Here is a 22,121-nt window from a genome sequence, read left to right on the forward strand (position 1 = left end):
AGAAAGCACCTGCTTTAGGGGAAGGTCAGTCCTTTTTCCTCCTTCTCATTAGATTTTGAGCACATTTGCACATGAACCCTGCGTGTTTTTCAAGTAGCCAGGGCTGGGATTCGAACTACTGTCAAATACATGTGATCTAATTTCCAATGCACAACATTTAAAGACTGCACTCTGGAGCCAGCTCGGGAATACAATTTTTAAAATTTGCTTTAATATGTTTCAAGAGTAAATGTGAAGTAAATGTAGGATAGATGGGAGAGGGATCGGCCGCGAGTTGGTTGTCATCCTAGCAGAACAGCCTGTACATAATTTCGAATTAAACTACAGAAGTTCCACTGCAACCTTGATAAAGATGTCTAGAAACAAACAAACGGCCTATGGGCGAGCAGACCACGCGGCTAGTAGGAGGAAGATGCACTCTGAGAATGCCCACTTGTGTGTTAAGCCGGTTAGGGTAACACTTCACAGAGGGAATGGAGGTTGTATCAGTTAATCTGGTGAGTTCGTTAAACGGCCATCACTTAAGCGAACTCATTACATACAAGTCAACAGTGATTCTGTTGGTGTTGCATAGTCTTCTATACCAGCTTTTTGGTCAGTTTACTTCTTTGAAAAGAGAGAGAGACCGAAAAAAGAAGAGAGAGGAGAAAGTCAAGAACTCTCAGAGTGTTATGCTGCAGCCCACCACTGACACCCCTGCCCCAGCATTCCCATAAACCCAGGACCAAGCACACACATGCCCAGAGTATATGGGTCAACCAAGGAATTAAACCCACGGGAACCAGCAGTTAGTGTAATGGTTATGTCGCTGGACTCCCACGTAGTCGACCGCAGTTCACGTCCCAGACCCGGTGGCTTAAAACTCATGCCGGGCGCGTGTGCGTGTGTGCCCAAGATCCTGAGAGGAGAATGGAGAAGGGATTGTGACATGGCCATCCCCCCTGGGGGATGATTTCTTGCTTTCTGTCTCTAATGTCTCTCTCTGTCTGTCTGGCGAGCGCACGCGCCCTATAGCAAAAATCTCTCCAAAAAGAAAAAAAGAAATCAAACCCACAATCTTCCACGTGGACCCAGCCTTGTTTGAGGAGTGCATCATAGCCATGCCGCTGAACTAATCCTATTCCATTCTATTTTTCCTTTGGTCAGAGAGCACATGTGCTTGTGGGTGTGTTTGTGTGTGTGAGAGAGAGAGACAAAGAGAGAAAGCATTCCCCAGTGGGGCGTGGTCATGCCACAATCCTTTTTCCTTCAATTCTCTTTCCTGTCAGGATTTTTGGACATGCACATACATGTGCCAAATGTTTTTTAAGCTTCTATGGCCAGGATTTAAACCATAATCAGTCACGTGGGAATCTGGCTTCCAGTGCACAGTGCTTAACCACGATGGGGCTGGACCCCCCCACCTCCAATTTTTTTTTTAATAATGATCTTGTATTATAACTTGTTTGTCAAAGGGGGGAAATCAACACTTTATTTTGTTGCTAGTGCTTTTTTAGTAAATCCCTTCACAAAGTAATAGAATGCAAACACAAAGCAAACGTGCAGTGAATACTGGGAACTCGTGCACCCTTGTATCCGGTGAGTGGCTGGGTTCTGCACAGCACTACGGTCTAAGCATCAGCAGTTGTCTTTGTTCCTTGTTGCAAGGACAATGGAGACATTTAGTGCTGTTGTAATCAGGTAGTATTTACTCAGTGCTGCAGCACTCAGAGTAATCCCAACTCTGCACTAAGAAGGTTCACACACGCTAATGTTCACATTCTAGTTTCATTTTGACTACAGCATTGCACAGAAACCAAATGATCAAATCTGCATTTCCTTCTAAATCTATATGCAAATGGTTGAGCAGGGATTCCCCCTCATAGCTGGCATTCCTCAGCAAGAAGGATTCTGGATAACCTCGAGCTCTGAAGATATGAATTGCCTAAATGTCAGTCTAATCGAGCTGAATTGAGCACTTCCTGTGTTTTGCCAGATTTTGCAGATCTCATTGCAAGCTGGCTCCTCTGTGACTTATCATCACTACTTTGCTTTCAGATCAACTGTTAATTCTCACAGTCCTCCTGGACCAAGCGAGAGGAACCAGCAGAGGTATACAGCTATGGCTGCACTCATTTTCATCATTTGACAGATGGAGAAGCCAAGGTTCCAAGTCAGGTCTGTTTTTATCACAGGGGGGCATGCTACGTCTCCTCTGACTCCCAGCTTTGATGGTAGGGCACACCACACATAGGATGTATTTTCTAACAAACTTTGGGAAATAAGTCCAGATCATCGCAGTTACAACTTCAGGAGAGTTTAAAAGTGTAACTGCAAAATTGTGCCTCGGACTTACCTTCTGTTGCTGTCCCCTCAGCACTTCACTACAAGCTTCTAGAAGTCTCAGTATGAAGTTCTTCCAGAAAAGTCACATCACTTAAAAATTGTGTAGTCCAAAATAAAGGTATCTTGTCTTCAGACTCCATAAATACAATGATGTCACTCACCAATCGTACATTCACGATCATCTCCATATTTAATCAGGGCAATGTGATTAGTGATTAGTTATGTCAAATTTCCACATGATAGCAACATCAAACAGAATAAAAAACAGAATGAGATATACAACAGCTCCTTCTGAAGAATCTTTCTCAGTCTACACCTTTTTCTAAAATTTGCATTCCTCTCTCTTTTATTCTTTTGTCAGCAGATCACTCTCTCATGAAAACCTGCTGGCATTATTCAAAGTACTAAACCAAAGAACTAAAGGAGTTCTCTTTTTTCCCACTTTATTGAAGTATAGCTGACAAATAAAATAAAAGTTATATACATATATTTAAGTATACAATGAGATGTCAGAAAAGTTGTGATGTATTTTTCTTATGCAAAAATGTATAACTTTCCTGATAACCCTATATATATATATATATATACACACACACACACACACACACACACACACACACACACACGATGAGATGATGAAATCAAGCTAATGAACATATCTGACATCTCATACAATCACTTTTCTCTTTCTTTTTTTTTTTTGATGAGAGGTTTAAGATCTACTCTCTTAGCAAATTTCAAATATGTGCTACAATATTATTAACTATGGTTACTTATGCTGTGCATTAAATCTCCAGAGTGTATTCATTGTGCGTAACTGAAACTTCTTACCTTTGGACTAACAACTTCTCATTTTCTCCCCACCTACCATGCCCCTGGAAACCACTATTCTATCTCTCTGCTTCTATGGCTTTTACTTTCTTAGATTCCACATATAATTATGATCATGAAGAATTTGTCTTTCTGGGGCCGGCAGGTGGCATGGTGATTGGGGATGCTGGACTCCCACATGGCTGACCGTGGTTCGAGTCCCAGACCTGGCAGCTTGCTTTCTTACTCTCTCTCGCTCACTCTGTCTCTCCCTGGTCAAAATAAAATAAATAAATAAATAAATAAATAAATAATGAAATAAAATGATTATTTAAAAAAAAAAAAGAATTTGTCTTTCTGGGCCTGGCTCAATTCATTTAGTATAATGTCCTCCAGTTTAACCCATGTTGTCACAAATGAAGCATTTGTATTTTTTAAGGCTGAATATTAATTTATTATATATATATTTCTTCATCCATTCACCTCTTTTTTTTGAGAGAGAAATTTTTGCTGTATGTATATGTGCTCCCCAGAGAGACAGAAGGTGAGAAATCACCTCCCAAGGGACTGGACACACTGCAATCCCTGCTCCTCCATTCTCTTGGAATTTTGGGCATGCATGCACAAGCTCTTGGCATGAGTTTCAAGCGACCAGGTCTGGGACTCAAACCACAGTCAGCCACATGGGAATCCAGCACTTTAACTACTATGCCACCTGCTGGTTCTCATCCATTCACCTCTTGATGGGCACTTAAATTGATTCCATATCATGGCTGCTATGCATAATCAAGATAAACATGAGAGTACAGATACCCTTTTGAGATATTGATTTTATCTCTTTGGAATATATCCATAGATGTGAAATTGTTGGATCACATGGTAGATGTGATTTTAAGTTTTTGAGTAGTATCCATGCTGTTTTTCATAATGGCTGTACCAATTTACTTTCCCACCAAGTGTTCCCTTTTCTGTTTGTCCTCACCAACACTTGCAATCTTTTGTCTTTTGATGAAAGCTATTCCAACAAGTGAGAAGTGATATGTCATTGTAGTTTTGATTTGCATTTCACTGATGATTAGTGAGTTTAGCACTTTTTTCAAATTTTTGTTGACCATTTTTATGTTTTCTTTTGAGAAATGCCTGTTTAGATACTTCACCTATTTTCAAATCAGACTATTGTTTTCCTGCTATTGAGCTGTTAAGTTCTTTATGTATTTTGGATATTAACCCCTTATCAGATGTATGGTTAGCAAATATTTTCTCCTATTCCATAGGTTATCTCTTTATTCAGTTGATTGTTTCCTTTGCAATGCAAATGCAAATTTTTTTGTTTGATGCAATTCTATTTGTCTATTTTTACCTCTGTTGACTGTGCTTTTGAGGTCATATCTTAAAAAACTATTACCTAATGTCAAGAAGTTTTTATTTTTCATTTGGAAGTTGTTTAGGAAGTTCTATCTGAGCTTCCTGTCCTTCTCCCCTGGAGAAGGCTATAAAATGTAAAAAAGATTTTTTTAACCTTCGGAAGCAAATAGTAAGTCCCTTATATGAGAGATGACTTCCCTATATCTGGAGTAAAGAAATATTCTCATATTTATCTGTCACAGAGAAGAATAAACCCTACGTAATCATGGTATGTGATCCTTTTAATGTGGCGTTGAATTTGAATCACTAGAATTTTGATGAGAATTTCTGAACCTATGTTCGTCATGAATATTGGCCTATAATTTTCTCTTCTTATAGTTTTTGTGTTGGATATCAAGGCAATTAGGGTCTTATATTGGGTTGTTGGAAAAATCATGATGGATTTTTGCAACAGATGGCACTAGTTCATTTTTGGAAGTACTAGAGTCATTTATATCTATGCTATTGCTATGTCATTTGACAGCTGACAGTTCTAGCTTTATTCTAAAATAAATTTAGCTATTTTGTTGAGTTTTGGAGATTTTACAAGTTGAAGATGGAAGACCAAACTGTGCATTTTTACCATATTTTACTGTTTTACTTCCATAAAGAGTAGAACGTACGTCGAGCTTGTGAAAAGTTGTGTACAGTTTATGGTGACAGTGCTCTACAGGAACATCAGTGCCAGTCATGGTTCATGAAATTTCATGCTGGTGATTTTGATCTCAACAATACTCCTTGGTCAGGGAGTCCCACCAAGGTTGATGACAACAAAATAAAGGCATTGATCGAGTCAAACCCACATTACACAACATGAGATATTGTAGAAACATTGAACATCTGTCATTCAAGCATTCATGACCACCTGGAGAAGCTGGGATAAATAAGCAAGGTCAACATTTGGGTTCCTCATGAACTCAAAGACGTTCATTTGACAGTGTGTATAAACATCTCCAATATGCTCATTAAACATGAGGAAAACAATCCTTTTTTTGAAGTAACTGATAACTGGTGATGAGAAGTGGATTGTTTACAACAATGTGGTGTGCAAATGGTCTTGGTCTCAATGTGATGATTCTCCTCAAATGACATCAAAAGCAGACATTCATCAGAGGAAAGTCATGCTCTCAACATGATGGGATTCAAAGGTGTCATGTTTTTCGAGCTCCTGCCAAGGAACCAAACAATCAATTCAAATATATACTGTCAGCAATTGGACAGTTTGAACAAATCAATCATCCAGAAATGTCAGAGCTCATTAACCATAAAGAAGTTGTGTTCCATCACAACAACACAAGACCACACACAAGTCTGACCACCCGTCAAAATTCCTGGAGCTTGGGTGGGTTGTGTTGCCACACCCACTATACTCACCTGATCTTGTGCCATCAGACTTCCACTTGTTTCACTCTTTTAAAAACTCCTTGCATGCCATAACGTTCAATTCAGTTGAAGCTGTAAATCAGCACTGCGTTCTGTTTTTTGCCAATAAAAACAAGTCCTTCTATAAATGAGGAATTATGAAGCTCACTGAAAGATTGCAAAATGTTATCAAACAAAATAGGCAATATATCATTGATTGATCTTTGTTCTTCATATAAATAAATAACTTTTGAAAAACATAGAAAAATATGTCATGAATTTTCCAACAATGCAATAAAATGGGCTTGGAGATGTCCCCTCCTATTCCATTTTTTTAGAATAGTTTGAGAAGGGTTGGCATTAATTCTTTAAATATTTGGTATAACTTACCTGTGAAGTCATCAGGCCCTAGATATCCTTTGTTGGGAGGTTTTTGATTACTGATACAATCTTCATCCTCATTATTAATCTGTTCAGATTTTCTATGTCTTCATGATTTGATCTTAGTAAGTTGTATGTTTCTAGGACTTTCCTTGAGGTTATACAAATTGTCAGCATGTCATTGTTCATAGCATCTCATGATCCTTTGGATTTCTATGGTATCGGTTGTAATGTCTTCTCTTTCATTTGTAATTTTCTTTATGAATTTTCTTCATCTAGCTAAAGATTTGTCGATTTTATTTGTCTTTTCAAGAAAATGAACTCTTAGTTTCATTGATCTTTTTTTATTCTTCTAACTTCTAGCTCTTTTCTCTAAAAAAAAAAAAAGAACGTCAATCTCTAGCTCATTTATTTCTCCTCTAATTTTTATTACTTCATTTCTTCTGCTAACTTTTGGGATTAATTTATTCTTTTCTAAATTCCTTGAAATGAAATTGGGTGTTTTTTAACTTTCTTTTTCCTTCTTTTAGCTTTTCAGAAATTTAATTGTTATCCATCTCCATAGTATATAATATATTAATAATTTTTCAAAAATATGGATTATATTACCCTCAAATCAAGGATATTACCATATATATCTTTTCCACTGGAGAACTTTACATTCTCATGTCTGTCAAGTATTTGCTCCCTCAGCCCCTCCCAGTCACCCATTAAGTTCCCTCTAACAACTTCTTTTGCTGCATTCTGGAAGTTTTGACCTGTTCTGTTTACATTTTTGTTAGTCTTTTCCTTTTGGTTTCTTCTTTAACCCACTGGTTATTTAGGAGTGTGGTGTTTAATTTTTGCATTTGTGAAATTTCCTTTATTTTTCTTTTTTGCAATTATTCATTTTTGAAATACTGTTGTGGTTGAAAAAGATACAGTGCTTTTAATTGTCTGAGGGTATGTGCACACACACAGAGTGATGGCACCTCACACACACACTGGGGCATGGCCATCCTATAATCCCTTTTCCTCTATTCCCTATCCCATCAGGATTTTGAATGCTTGTTCATGCACCCAGCATGTTTTTCAAACTGCCAGGCAGGGACTCAAACCATAGTCAGCCAGGTGGGATCTGGCTCCCAGTGCTACTACACTACAGGACTGACCCTGATACAATTTTTTCAATTTGTTAAGACTTGTTTTGTGAGCTAATATATAATCCTGGATTGTATTCTGCTGACATTGGATGAAATGTCTTCTATCCATTAGGTATGAATGTATCCGTTAGGTCCCTTTAGTCTATAACCTTCAAATCCACTGTTTTCTTATTGATCTTCTGTCTAGGAGATTTATTTATTGTTGAAAGTGAAATTGATATGTTCTATTGTATTTCTGTTCATTTTTCCCTTCAGCTCTGTTAACATTTGCTTTATATATTTAGATTCTCCAATGCTGAGTGCATATACTTTTTCAGTTGTTATATCTTCTTGATGAATTGACCTCTTTATCATTATATAATGACCTTCTTTGTTTCTTATAACTTTCCTACTTTCCTGTTTTTCTTAAAGGCTATTTTATTTGGGGCCAGCCAGCAGCAAGGAGGTTTAGGTGGTTGGATCCCACATGGCCAAATGTGTGGTTTTAGTCCCAGACCTGGTGGCTTGAAAATCATGCTGGACGTATGTGCATGTGTGCCCAGAATCCCCCTAGGAGAATGGAGGAAAAGGGATTGTGATGCAGTCATGAGATCTGGAATGATTTCTTGCTTTCCTTCTCTCTCTGTCTCTCTCTGGTGAGTGCACACACCCTATAGCAAAATCCATGGGGAAAAAAAAAAAAGGATATCTTATTTGATGTAAGTATAGCCATATTCACTCTCTGTCAGTTACCATTTGCATGGGATACATTTTTAAATTCCTTTATTTTTTGCATGTTTCCTTAATGCAAGTGTCATGTAGGCAGCAAATTATTTAATTTTATTATTTTAATCCATTCAGACACTCTATACTTTTTTGACTGGAAAAATTAACCCAGTTATCTCTAAAATCATTTTTTTTTTACCAGCAGTGCTTACTATTGCCACTTTATTAAAATTTTTTTGACCATTTGGTAGTTTCTTTGCTCCTTTCTTTCTCTTGCTGTCTTTGTGAGATGATCATTTTATAGTGGTATAATTTTTTATTCCTCTTCCTCTATATTCTGCATACCTACTACAAGCATGTTTCTTTTAAAAAAAAAGTCTTGGCAGAGGGCACATGTGTTTTTCAAAGAGACAGAGAAAAGTAGGAGCGGGAGAAAACACTCCCCATGGGGCATAGTCATACTACAATCCTTTCTTCTCCACTTTTCCATCCTATTACGATTTTTGGCCCTGCATCACACATAGCTGGTATGTTTTTCCAACTGCCAGGTCCCAGATTCAAAACACATGGCCAGGATCAGCAGATAGTGTAATGGTTACGTTGCTAGGCTCCCACATAGTCAACCACAGTTTGAGTTCTGAATCCGGCAGCTTAAAACTCATGATTGGTGGGTATGCATGCATGCCCAAAATCCCAAGAGGAGAATGGAAGAGAAGGGATTGTGATGTGGCCATCCCATCTAGGGGTGATTCCTCACGTTTTGTCTTATCTCTTCAGCAAGTGCACAGGCCCTACAGAAAAAATCTTTTTAAAATAAACAAATAAATAAAGTACCTCAATAGAATCTCTATACCTATTCCTTTTAGAGTTCTTTGGGCTTCATGGGTCTATATATCCAGAGTTAGAAAGTTTTCTGGGGCCACCAGGAGGCATAGTGGTTAAGGCTCTGGACTCCCACATGGCCAACCACAGTTTGAGTCCCAGACCTGGCAGCTTGAAAATCATATTGGGCATGTGTGCATGCATGCCCAAAATCCTAGGAGGAGAATGGAGGAAAAGGGACCGTGGCATGGCCATTCCCCATGTGGTGATTTCTTACTTTCCTGCTCACTTCATGGCCATTCTCCATGTGGTGATTTCTTACTTTCCTGCTCACTGAGTCTTTCTTTCTCTCTCTGGTGAGCTCATGTGCCCTATGGCAAAAAAAATTTTTTTTTAATTTCCTGCATTTTGAAGGAGCTTAAAAAAGTTCATAGATGGGACTAGCAGTTGGCGTAATGGCTATGTCGCTGGGCACATGTGTGTGCATACCCAAGATCCTGAGAAGAGAATGGAGGAGAAGGGATTGCAGCATGGCCATTGCCCCGGGGGGTGATTTCTCGCTTTCTGTCTCTCTGTCTCTCTGGGGAGCCCTTGCACCCTATAGCAAACCCTCTCAAAAAAAAAAAAAGTTAATGGAAAATGGAATTAAAGTATGAGTTTATTTTGGTGCAAAAAGAAAAAAATCAGACTCTTCATACAGTTGTTCATAATATGTATTTTCAATGAATTTTTTTGAAGACTTCAAAAAATTTTTAAAGTTTTCTGCCCCTTCTCTTTCCTTTTTTTTGTAATTACTATAATGTACATACTTATTTGCTTGATTGGAGTCCCATTAGTCCCATAGACTTTCTTCACTCTTTTTCATTCCTTTTCTTCTAGTTTCTTTCCATAATTTCAGTGACTTGTTCTCTGGCTTGCTCATTCTTTCTTCTCCTTAATTAAGTCCATTGTTGAAGGTGTCCATAGCATTTTTCATGTCAATAATTTAGCTCTTGAACCCCAGAATTTCTGTTTGGTACTTTTTCATGATGTCTCTTTGCTGAACTTCATGTTTTGTTCCTGTATTGCCTTCCTCATTTTGTTTAATTGTCTATTTGCTTTCTTTTACAGCTCACCGAGCTTTTTAAAGATAATTATTTTATTTCCTATATCAGGCAGTTTGTAGATCTTCCTTCTTTTGGGGTTAGTTATGGGTGTTTTATTTTCTTTCTTTGATGATGTCACATCTCCCTGACTATCCGTGATCTTTGTGGCCTGAGTTGGTGTCTATTTATTTGAAAAGATAGGAGTGTATTCTGATTTTCACAGACAGACTTTGGCAGGAAACACTCTTCATAAGTCAGCCTGTCCAGAGATTCTGGGGAGGCCGACTAGTAAGGCCTGCAGGAAAACTTGCTGCCGAAGTCTGCAGTGGACTTTCCTGATATCTGGGTCCACAAGGGCTGACCTGTCACCAGTTTCTACTAGAGTGGGATTGGAGATTGGGCCCAGGGTGTGGGACCTGGAGCTGGGTCTGTGGAGGCTGGCTTGGTGCTGGGGTGACCCAAGTGCCTGAGTCCTCGTGGACAGGCCTGACCCTGAGTCTGTGGGAGTTAGTCTGATTACAGAGTCTCCTGGGGCAGGCCTGGATCCTGAGTTTTCTGAAGAGGGCTTGTACCCTTGCATCCTAGTGTTGAGGCTAGCTCTGCAGAGTTAGGCCTGGTTTGTGGCTCTATAGGAGTTTATTTGGTGCCAGAGACCGCTGGGGAAGGCCTGATGTTGGAGTTGGTGGGTAAGGTAGGTGTTCATTTTACTCTCCCTCTTCATGTGGAGGGAATCGCTTTTTGCATTGTGCTGTATGGACTTGTGGGAGTGGTGACTCAGGTAATGTGAGAATAAATACTTCCTCAGCCTATTCAGTGAACCTAAATCATATGCTTCTTATTATAAATAAATGTGTTCTTAACTGTAAACCCCAAGCCACTCCATCATCGCTCAATTCTGAGCAAACTGCAATTTACAACATTCTTCAAAAGAATAAATCAATTCGAATGCACCATCAGGAAATAAATCAGCAGAATACCATCTGTAAGAAACCAAGCTAATGGCAATTAAAGGCATCTTTTTGCTGGAGTGTTTGGGGTATTAAACTGCCAATCTTATCTGTTACCTAGCTTATAATTTTGGGAGGTAATGTCTGTAACAGTAGATGCAATAGCTTGGAGATTTCATGTCTATCATCAACTAGTACTTGGAAAAATATTGTAGAACAACTATTAATCTGGCTTGATAGTCTTTCCTTAGAATGACGGTTTTTACTTAGAATGTGAGCTCTAAGACTTAAGCCACTATATGTGACTATTAGTTTACAAGATGTGGATTTTTTTAAAAAGCACTCTAAATTGACATTAACAGGGGTTGGTCTTCCAGGAGCAAAATTATTTATTTATTCCAGTAGTGCAAATATTTAACAACTGGCATAACAGAGGTCCCAACCTATTAAATAAGACACTCAACTAATAAAAAATGGTGCTCAACCAATTATAACTGTAGCAGGTTGCAAATAGCTTGTATGTCCCTTTGGGAGCAATCCGGCTGCGATATTCACCATTATCATAGAGAAATGTCTTTGAGACTGTACGTCTGTTGTCATAGATGCTTTATGACCCAAGCTAAAATGCCAATCATGCTCAGCTTTAGAGTTATGCATAGCTTTTGATTCTGACCAGCAAATCTTCCACTTAATCAAAAACCCAATTCACCACAACAGGGTGTATTCCCCCAAATGGTCTGATCTTTTTCCAAATCCATTCCAAAAAATGTTCACAGCAAGGCAAGTGAGCTTAGAAGAAAGAGCTCACCAGTGGGCAGGTTCGATGGGTGGTCTGCTCTTCCCCAGGATTTTTCCATGCTCTGCCAGACAAGATGAGGAAGGAAGGTCCTGACTGGAGAAAAAGGAGGTCTCTACCAAGGTATCCCATGAATGAATTCGCCAAATGGAGAGATTAAGTCCATAATTCAAAAAGACAAAGGCACGTGGCCATCCAAGGGACCTAGTAAGAAAGTACAGGCAAATCAGAGTTTTTCAAGGGTGGTTCTAGAATGCTTACAACAGAAACTCTTGACATTTTTCTTAAAATTAAAGATTCTAGGCCCCCACTGCACATCTAATGAATCAGAATCTCTGGGAGTGAGTCTGGGTTCTGCATTTCACACCAGTTCACCAACTGATCCTTATGCAAGCTAAAGTAAGAGAACCAATGAGTCTAGATTATGATTATAAGACTTGAAAGAGGAATGAGACATGAAAAGAAGTACTGGCTGATTCAGGTGAACTGGGCATCACATAAGATTCAATTTAGGGAATTTAGGGGTTTTTAAAGAATAAATATAGCCACAGTGGCACACATTGCAAAACGCTATACTTCATATTCTGGGAGTACAGGAGAGGCTTTGGTTCAATTCTTGGTCTAACCTAAAGATTGGGCACAATGGTGTCCTCTGTTATTCTAGTGCTTGGGCAGGCTAAGGCAGGAAAACCACAAGCTCAAAGCTGGCCTGGGAAACAGCAAGACTCTGCTAGAGCCAGGCATGGAGTTGTATGCCTATAGTCCCAACCAAGGAGCTGAGGCAGGAGGATCACAATATGGAGAGATACTGTTCAAAAACAAAACAAAACAAACAGGGTACCTCTTTCCTTTCAATGATCACATGCTGCAGAAAACCTACAAAGGACATAATCTAGTAATCCTTTCCAAACAGTATATGGAAGCAGAAGATAGGAATGAAAAGACAGGATTTTACAGCAATTTTTCAAAGAAGGATATGCATTTAATAACATTCTTATATTACTTGTACTATAATTTTCTTAAACCTACAATACAATTAGATAATGGTTGTTAATAGGAATAGGCTAAGAGTTATATTACAGAGCTGCCCCAATAGATCAGTATGACTAATACAGAGAATGAAATATTAGCTGTGCTTTTCTAAGAATTTATCAAGAGCATTGTCCAGATAGTCTATATCTGCCAGGAGATAGCTAGCAAATTTCTAGGTCCCTACAATAAACCTAAAGATGTACAACAACACAGAATACCACTCTTTTAAGAAAATTATAACTTGACTGTGTAAATATAAATGGCTTATGAAAGTAATATTGTACAAGACAGTGCAGTGTAGTGAAGGAGACCTCTAAAAGATTTCAGGGGGACTAAGCCACTTCCATTTCTGTATATTTTAGGATTTTTTAAAAATGAAAAGCAATTTTAAAAAGCTTTTAGTGTTAAAACAAGATTACTGAAGCCATGGTATTTTTTAATATGTTTTAAAAATGTTTATTCTGAGGATGGCCAGTGGTGTGGTGGTTAAGGGTGCCGGATTCCCACATGGCCGACTGTAGTTCAAGTCTCAGACCTGGCAACTTGCTCCTTGCTTTCCCTCTTTCAATAAATAAATAAATAAAGTTAAGTGAAATAATTATTTTTTAACAATTTATTGTAATTTATAATTTATGTATAATTATTACACTTCTTAATAGGGTACAGTGTGTTTTTTTCAAGTATGTATGGTGTGTAATAAACAGCTCAAGGGGGACCTGCAGTTAGCGTAATGGCTATGTCGTTGAACTCCCACATAGTTGACCACAGTTCGAATCCCAGACCCAGTGACTTAAAGCTCACGCCGGGCGCATGTGTGTGTGTGTGCCCAAGATCCCAAGAGGAGAATGGAGGAGCAGGGATTGTGGTGTGGCCATCCTCCCTGGGGCGTAATTTCTCGCTTTCTGTCTCTCTGTCTCTCTCAGTCTGTCTGGCGAGCACACGTGCCCTATAGCGAAAACCTCTCAAAAAAATAAAAATAAAAAATAAACAGCTCAAGGATATAAACATATTTATCACTATCAGCATTTAACATTACATTATGTTGTGAATATGTGAAATTTACTCTAGTGATTATTTTGGAAGTATACACACACACACACACACACATATATATATAATTGTCAATGCTGTTCTTTACTGTGAAATGTAGTTCTTAAGAAAAACAAAGTGATTAAAAATCAGAAAACAAAACGTCTCATAAATTAATGAGGATGAATTGTTGAAAACAAAGATAATCTTAACATAGACAATGAAAGAACAATTTAATTTCCATGAAGAAGACTGGAAGGATCTATGATACCAGTTAATGGTCCAGTTAGAAATAGGTAAAAGTGTACATAACAATAGCTCATTAGGAAGAGTTAGAAAAAGAAAACTCTGACTCACTGTGAGTTCTTGCACGACCATAGTACTGGGGGCCAGGAGATGGTGTAGCAGTTTCGTTGCTAAACTCTCACATGGCTGACGGTGGTTTGAGTCCTGAATCCATTAGCTTGAAAATCATGTCAGAAGTGTGTGTGAACGTGCGTGTATGCCCAAGCTCCTAGGAGGAGAATGGAGGAGAAAGGGATTCCAGCATGGCCATCCCCCCTGGGGGGTGATTTCTCACTTTCCTTCTCACTGTCTCTGTCTCTGTTTCTCTCTCTCTGGCAAGTACATACACCGTAAGGCAAAAACCTCTTTCTGTATTATGCATAAAGAAATAAATCTTCAAAAAGGCAAAAGCAAAACAAAATCAGAAAGAGAAGAAATGGTATAGTCAATGATTTGGTGATTTATAGACTTTACGGAGTTCCTGACTTTAGCCTTCTTTCAATTCATTCCAAAGAAAGACTCAGATACTTGTAACATTTTGGATTTTTTCTCCGTTATCTAATTTTATACAATAAATTATGATTATAATAATAAATACATAAATGCAATATGAAACATGTGGAGACAACTATCTATCAAATAATTGGTAAATTTGTACTTAAACCTGATTTACGTAAAACAGTTGAAACTGAACTTTATGTCTTTTAGTTGGGGAATTTAATGCTGATATTCCATGTTATCAATATGTGTGGACTTATCCCCATCCTTTCATGACTCTTATTCTTTTTAATTTTTTTTTCTTCTTACTTCTATTTATTTCCCTTTAATTTTCCTGGTGTGGTATTCCCTGAAGTATTTCCTGAAGAGCTGGTTTAGTTTTGGTGAATTCCTTAAACGTTTGTTTACTGGAAATAATTTTATTTCTCCTTGTCATTTAAAGGATAATTTTTCTGGGTTTAGTACTCTTGGTTGAAATTGCTTTTCTTTCAGAGTTTTGAGTATGTATTCCCATTTTTTCCTTGCCGCCATTATTTCAGTTGAGAAGTCTGATGTTAGTCTAACACAATAACCTTTGTATGTAACATGACAGTTTTCTCTTGCCATCTTCCAAATATTGTCTTTGTCCTTGATTTTTACCAATTTGGCTATGATATGCCTTGGAGAGGATCTCCTTAAGTTTATTCTGGTGTCCTTCTTATCTCCTGGATTTGGACGTCCATATGCCTCTCTAAATTTGGAAAGTTTCAGCTAATATATCATGAAAGAGATTTTTTATAATGCCTTTACCTATCTCTTTGCCTTTTGGAATACCTATAATGTGGACGCTTGTCTGTATAATGCTGTCTAGGAGTTCCCGTATTGTTCTGATTTTTAATAGTTATTCTTCTATTCTATTTGGTTGCTTGTACTAAATCGAAGGTTTTGTCTTCAAGGTCAGCAATTCTTTCTTCTGTGTGGTCTAATCTGCTCTTGATACTTTTGAGGGAGGTTTTGATTTCCTGCACCATATTCTTTATCTCCCCAAGTTCTGTCTCTTTTTTAGGGTATCTCTTTATGGACTCCTCCTTCAGGTCATAGAAGGATTTTCACATCTGGGACCAGTTGTTTACTCTTGCAACTCACTATGTTCAGTTACAATGAATATTCTGAATTCTTTTTCTGACATTGCTGTGATCTCTTGTGTTTTATCCAGTGTTGGTGAGGAGTTATTATGTTCCTTTAAGAGGAGAGATTTTTCTGGTTTTCTCCTATTTCTTTGGACTTGTTTTGGTCATTGGTGATATACTCACTTTTTCCTACTTCTTTGGAGTATGTTTCTGTAGTTGTGTTCTCATGAACTTCTCTATGGTGTGAGTTAGCTTTGTTATCTCTACTAAAGTAGAAATAAGGAATCCAAAGTGGGAATTTGGGGTGTAGGCTTTTAGAGGGGAATTCTTTCATTTTTCTGATGGGTGGGGGTTTTGAAAGAAAAATTCCTCCAAAATTTTACTGTCTTAAGGTGTTTGGTTACTGTGTATTCAAACCTCTCTGCACACAATGTGGTTGGCGGTTGAGCTGGACAGATAGGTTTTAAGGTGTTAGTCCAATCTTCATGCCATGGAATTCAGGCCAGAGCAGCCAGCCCCTCCTCCTCCACTGCAGGTTAGGTAGGGGGTCCCTGCTGATGAGCTAAGACCAGGTGGCCTTTGTTTCCCTGTTGTTTCTAGATGGGTGAGGGGCAGAGCAGCCTTTCTTTTCCCACTGCAGGTTAGGCAGAAGTCTCTGCTAATGAGCTAAGGCCAGGAAGCTTTTAGTTTCCTGTTGTTCCTTCTATCTCTGGCACCATGGTTTGTGTGTATCTATATTTTGTTACATGTAATGAATTAACTTTTCATGGCCCAAAATAAGCAAATGATGCAATATAATTGTTTACATAATAATAGAATTTATTTTGAAAGTATTCGTTTATAATGCATCAAATGTGGCGTGCTTTGGTTATTCAGTAATGGAACATAAATCAAAAATGATATGAAAGATACTTCTAAGTCTGTCAGTGTGTTGCTTTGACTCTGTATGCTTATAATCTCAATAGAGGACAAAGGATAAAAATATTAGAATAGGACTGGCCCTGTTGTGCAGCAGTTGGGAGCTGTGCAGAGGAAGCTGGAACTCACATGACTGGCCAGGGTTCAAGTCCCAGCCCCATCAGCTTGAAAAACATGCAGTTGTGTGTACATGTTGATTCTGATGAGATGAAGAACTGGGGGTGGAGGGATTACAGTATAGTCTAACCCTGTTGGGGTTCTCTCTCTCTCTCTCTGTCATATATACCTGGGCATAGGAGAAAAAGAAAAAAAAAACCTAGGATAGATGCCTTTTGTGAATGGGAGGTCCAAGCCAAATATCCCAAGAGTCACCTTTAATAGCACCTGATAGTAATAAGGTCTCTGGACTGAGCTGATTCTTGGGACAAACAGAAATGTGACTTTAGGCAGTTCATCTCTGCTTCGGAACATGTGTTTCTCTATCTGTAAAACAAGGGAAGATGATTACTGAGATTTCCTCTAGCTTTGTGTGTCTGGTATATTTTCATCTAACCCAATCTGTTTGCCGTGCATTTCTGCAGTCTCTCTTATCTTGGACCAGAAGGGTAAGTTGCTAGAATTTCCTTGGTGTCACTCAACTGTGTAAAAGCCTATTCGCTTCTTTTATTACACTTCAATTCAGTCTCTTGCTTTGGGTTCTTTTCTTTGCCACTGGGCCAGCTCTTTAATAAGCATTTCACGAGTTGTCCCAATAATTAACAACTAATTAACAAGAAGGCCTTGCTGCTAGAGGTTGGTACTTTCAAAAAGAAATGAGCAGGAAGGTTGCTTTGCTTTCTGTATTCACAAGGTCCTGCCATTGTCATTGTAATCTGCTGGAGATGGCAGTTCCTGAATAGTGTGAACAGTCTCATTAAAGATCTCTGCTGGAACAATCAATTCACTGTCACCGGACCACATATTGATCCTCGAGAACTGTCATTGAGTTCCAGGGTGTTTGTAAAAAATTGACAACCAGAAGTGTGCTTCAGTTTAGGCTATTTATTTCTCTGAGAACCACATTATAATTAGATGATATCTAAGTGGCTCTCTTTGTTGCTCCTGAAGGCTGCAAATACTGACTAGAAGTTTCCTAACAAAACTTTTTAGCAGGATGTTAAAAGTTTCCAGATTCACTGGACTTGCAGGTGAAGCACCTACCAGGTATTCTGTGTGCTTCCAAGACGTCTCTGGATGTCCATCATAGCCTCACCTTTGACATTTATTAAGCTCCAAACCTTATAACATGTGGTTTTGTTTCCCTGGCCATAGCTGCTTGGACCAGTGATGAGCATATGATTAAAAGAGACTATCTATCCAATGACCAAGTAGAGTGGTTTAGGTGAGAGACAGAGAATCTGACTTTGCTGATAGAAACAATGGAAACAGAGGGGAGGGAATGAGGTAACCTCAGAGGTGAATTGACAAACTGGGGAGCAGCATACATTGAACAACTATGAGAATTATTCTCACACTTCTTATTTAGTACAATCCTTTTGTGATTTAAAAAAAAATTCATTAATGTACTGATCTCTTTCAAAGTTCTGTTATAGACACCCATTTATCTCAAAAGGGTTTAAGAGTATTGCAGTGTAAATTTAAAAAGAAGAACATGTAGCTTTTGACATTCAGAGGAAATGCCATGATCAGGACCATAATCTGGAAAGCTATTCTGAATTCCTTAACTCTTAGTACATATCAGGTTAAAGCCTAGAAGAGTGATTAATATTTTCCCCCAAGGTAGAGAAAATAGTCCTTCTACTTACGAATCAAGATAGAGACTAAAAGGAAGACGGTAGATGAGAAAGGTTAGAGTCATTGGTTAGAGAAAACTCAAGATGAGGGTAGGATGTTTTAGAAACAATCAGACTATCTTGGGAAAGTCAAAGGTATTTGGAGGAGAGGGTGGATGATAACTTCTCCAGAATTAAGGCAAGGAGGGTCTAGGCTTTCAGCTTAGGGACATGTTCACATGGTCCAGAGACAATGATGTAGAAGAAATTGAAGGCAATAAATGAAAAAGTCCAAGACCATGTTTTGATATAGGGTCTTCAAAAACTTCATGAAAAATGTATATCCAAATATAAAATGTATATCCACACATACAGATTTCTAGTAATCTTATTTGTTACCACAGTATTTGCTCTGTAATAAATGAATATGACAGGGTCGAGGTTTAAAATACTTTCTGACTGATTTTCCCCCTTCCCCCTTTAAAACCAACTTCCGCACATACCTTCTGTGAATGGCATTAATTTGTTTTCTGTCCATATAGTTTTGCCTTTTCCTGAGTATCTTCTGAATTTATGGAAGTTTTGTGGCTGACCATTTTTCTTTAGCATAACGCACTTGAGATGAATACACACTGTTGCATGCATCAGTTATTTTTTTTCCTTTTTATTGCTAAATAGTATTCCACCCTATGGATTTACCATGATTTGTTTATCCACTTATCATTCGAAGGTCATTTGGGTTGTCCCATTTTTGCAGATTATTAATAAAATTCCTACAAACATTTGCATACAATTTTTTTTTTACTTCTTAAAAGCAGATTTCTGTAAGACAATAAAAAGATAAGAACACAATTAAGTATAAATCAAATATTTAGATATAAGACCATTTTATGCCTGGCAACAGGCAGTAAGGAAAAACTCTGACTCTAGAGTCATGAGATGTGTCCAGCTCTTTTTGCATTCCCTGATTAGTCACTTTGGGCTAGTTGTTTGACTTCATTGAGTTTCAATTTCCTCACCAGAGAGTGGAGATAACAACATGTAATCCATCATCCCACTGGGGTGCGATGGCTGAGAATGAGGTGAGACAATGGTTCCACACACACGATTGGAAAACAGCCCAATGACAGCTACCAGCATCTTAGGAGACGTTGACTTAAGCTAGTACAGGGAAGTGGAGTAAATGCCTCTGTAGCAAGTGCCCCATTTCTTTCCATTTAGAATCTGTGATTATTCTGTAACACTTAAGCTGTCTCTTAGCAATTTTGGAACACAGGTAAGATAGTGATAATATCATCAGTGAATAATTTACTTGGCTAACTGGCACCAGGCTGCCAACTTCTACTCTCATTTTTCACCAGTTGACTCACGACCTTGTCTTCACGGACTAACTAGGAAGGATCAGGAGGACTGAGTTAGCCTTCATCGAGTGCTTTCTGTGTGTCGGGCATCTTATATACATCATTTCATTTAATAGTCACAACGAGATGGGTATTATTGCCATCTTACAGATGAGGGAAATAGGCTGACAGGAGCTTGGTCAGAGCATAGAGCTGGCTATACCACCCATGCATTTTTCTTCACTATACCATTGTCTGGCCATATATCCAACAATGGACACACGAACAAATCCTAATTTTCCACAGCAGCAGAAGCCTGGAGTGACCTGGCTGATGGACATCTCCTATGCGTTTTGGTCCATAGTCTCACACTCTTCTTTCAACCTTAATTAATAACAAGTCAAACAGGTGTCTGATTGATTTTCTTTTTGTGTCCTCTGCTTGAAATTCTGTTTAAATTTTGGTGAAAAATTTCCACCAAGACTTAAAGTGAAACCAGACAGTGATCCATCAGCAACCTAACTGGACTCACACAGGCAGTGTCCTGGGTTAGCATCCCAGGACTTCTCTGAGCATGCCAGGTGCATGTACACTTGTGATCTGGCCAACTGAGACAAGAACTGGATCATGGCATGAAGATCCTGTGGAGGGTGCTTCCCTCTCTCTGCTTCAAAAATACAACTTTTCATAAAAGGCATGGTGTTATGAGTCTGATTAGTTGGGTGTGTCCATCTTGAAGGCGAGGAGGATGAAGGTCTCGGCAGACCTACACAGTTGTTTGGACAACCTGCCCACACGCTCAGTTCCCTTCTTGGCTTGATGGCATTTCCCCCCCCCCCCCCCCCCTCACCGGGGGGGGTATTTCAAGTAGACAGACTTAGGCCCAGCTCCAGAAAGAAACTTCCAAAATCATCCACTGCCCGTGGACATCCGACAGAGACCTTGAAGAAGCATTGTATCACCTGCTGGATGGAGTTGGTGTTGCTGAGCTGAGTGGACCCTTTAAGGGTTCATACAGCCCGGTTGACTCCTTTTACAGGAGGGTGGCTGTCGGTGACCTGCAGCAGGAGCACCACCCAAGGTCACTCACTTAATCAGAGGCAGAGCTAGGGCAGAATCCAGATGTCCTGCTCTGGGTCAAAGTCCTCAAGTGGGGAACCAGCAGTTAGCGTAGTGGCTATGTCGCTGGACTCCCGTGTAGCCAACAGTGGTTCGTGTCCTGGACCCAGTGACTTAAACTCATGCTGGGTGCATGTGCATGCGTGCCCAAGATTCTGAGAGCAGAATGGAGGAGAAGGGATTGCGGCGTGGCCATCCCCCCCCGGGCTGATTTCTTTCTATCTCTCTGTCTCTCTCTGTCTTTCTGATGAGCGCATGCACGAAAAACCCCCCAAAAAAAAAAAAAAAAAAAAAGTCCTCAAGTGGGTAGCGATTAAACAGGCAACGAAACAGCCTTATTCAGAACCTTGAAAGGAGAGTGTTAAAAATATCAGCCAAGGCTACTTTAGGCCATCAATCTTAAAAATAAACTGCACTAGAATAAAAATACGATGTATAGCATTGCAGAGTTAAGAACGATCTCAAAACTCGTTCCTCTCATCTCCACCCCCTAATTTGCAGGATGCTACCATGCGTCAAGCGTGTACCAGGTTGGTTGAAGGAAGAGAGAGGGCTGTGGCCTAGTGCGTAAGACATCAGGATCCCACATGGTTGACCCTGCTGTTTGAATACACGGCTCGAGAAACACCTGGGTGAATGTATGTGTGTGCTGCAAATCCCGAATGGAGGGAGTAAAGGAAAAGTGAGTGCGGTGTGACCATTCCCCAGAGGGGCTCCTTCCCTCTCCTTTTCTGTCTCTTTGTTGCTCTCTGATGAGTACACATGACCCCCTGGCAAATTAAAATCAAAAAGAGAGAGAGGGAGGGAGGAAGAAAGAGGGAGAAAAGGAGATAAAATGAAGAGAGGGGAAAGGCAGAGAGAAGGGAGAGGGAGAGACCAAAAGAATAATCCCATAAGCAGTGAAGTGCTTTGCCAAGAAGGGACAACTGCAAGGTGAGCAATGACAGGCAGATTGAATGAGAAGATGAGACAGTTTGCTTTTGGCTTTGTTTTCCCATCCCTGCATGAAGTCTCAAGTTTAGAACATTCTCATACAATTAAGGTGGTCACCATTGTCACTCCCTAGAAGTCAAAGAACATCTGAATCTACAGGGTGAGAAGTACAGCCTCGAGTCCATTACAACCACCTGCTAAGTCCTTACAGGAAACTCAGACGATTGGTCAGACACAGGCCACATCTCCTGAGCAGCCATAAAGCCACACATAGCTCACCTTCATAGGAAACAATGATAAATATCTT

At 39.2% G+C, this 22,121-nt stretch overlaps 2 long non-coding RNA genes across 2 annotated transcripts; both read right to left on the reverse strand.

The window, feature by feature from the left end:
• Positions 1–259: 259 nt before the first annotated feature.
• On the reverse strand, positions 260–6,603 carry LOC102494794 (uncharacterized). The gene is made up of 4 exons (XR_337515.1): positions 6,292–6,603; positions 5,914–6,069; positions 2,336–2,507; positions 260–606 (listed from the first exon to the last, which is right to left on the reverse strand). It is a non-coding gene; the product is annotated as an uncharacterized LOC102494794 (long non-coding RNA).
• A 15-nt stretch (positions 6,604–6,618) lies between these two features.
• On the reverse strand, positions 6,619–19,578 carry LOC102495056 (uncharacterized). The gene is made up of 4 exons (XR_337516.2): positions 19,442–19,578; positions 18,926–19,244; positions 11,792–11,983; positions 6,619–6,654 (listed from the first exon to the last, which is right to left on the reverse strand). It is a non-coding gene; the product is annotated as an uncharacterized LOC102495056 (long non-coding RNA).
• Between the last annotated feature and the right edge of the window lie 2,543 nt (positions 19,579–22,121).

The sequence above is a fragment of the Tupaia chinensis genome, unplaced genomic scaffold (assembly GCF_000334495.1).
Source record: "Tupaia chinensis unplaced genomic scaffold, TupChi_1.0 Scaffold146907_1, whole genome shotgun sequence".
Classification (NCBI taxonomy): Eukaryota; Metazoa; Chordata; class Mammalia; order Scandentia; family Tupaiidae; genus Tupaia; species Tupaia belangeri.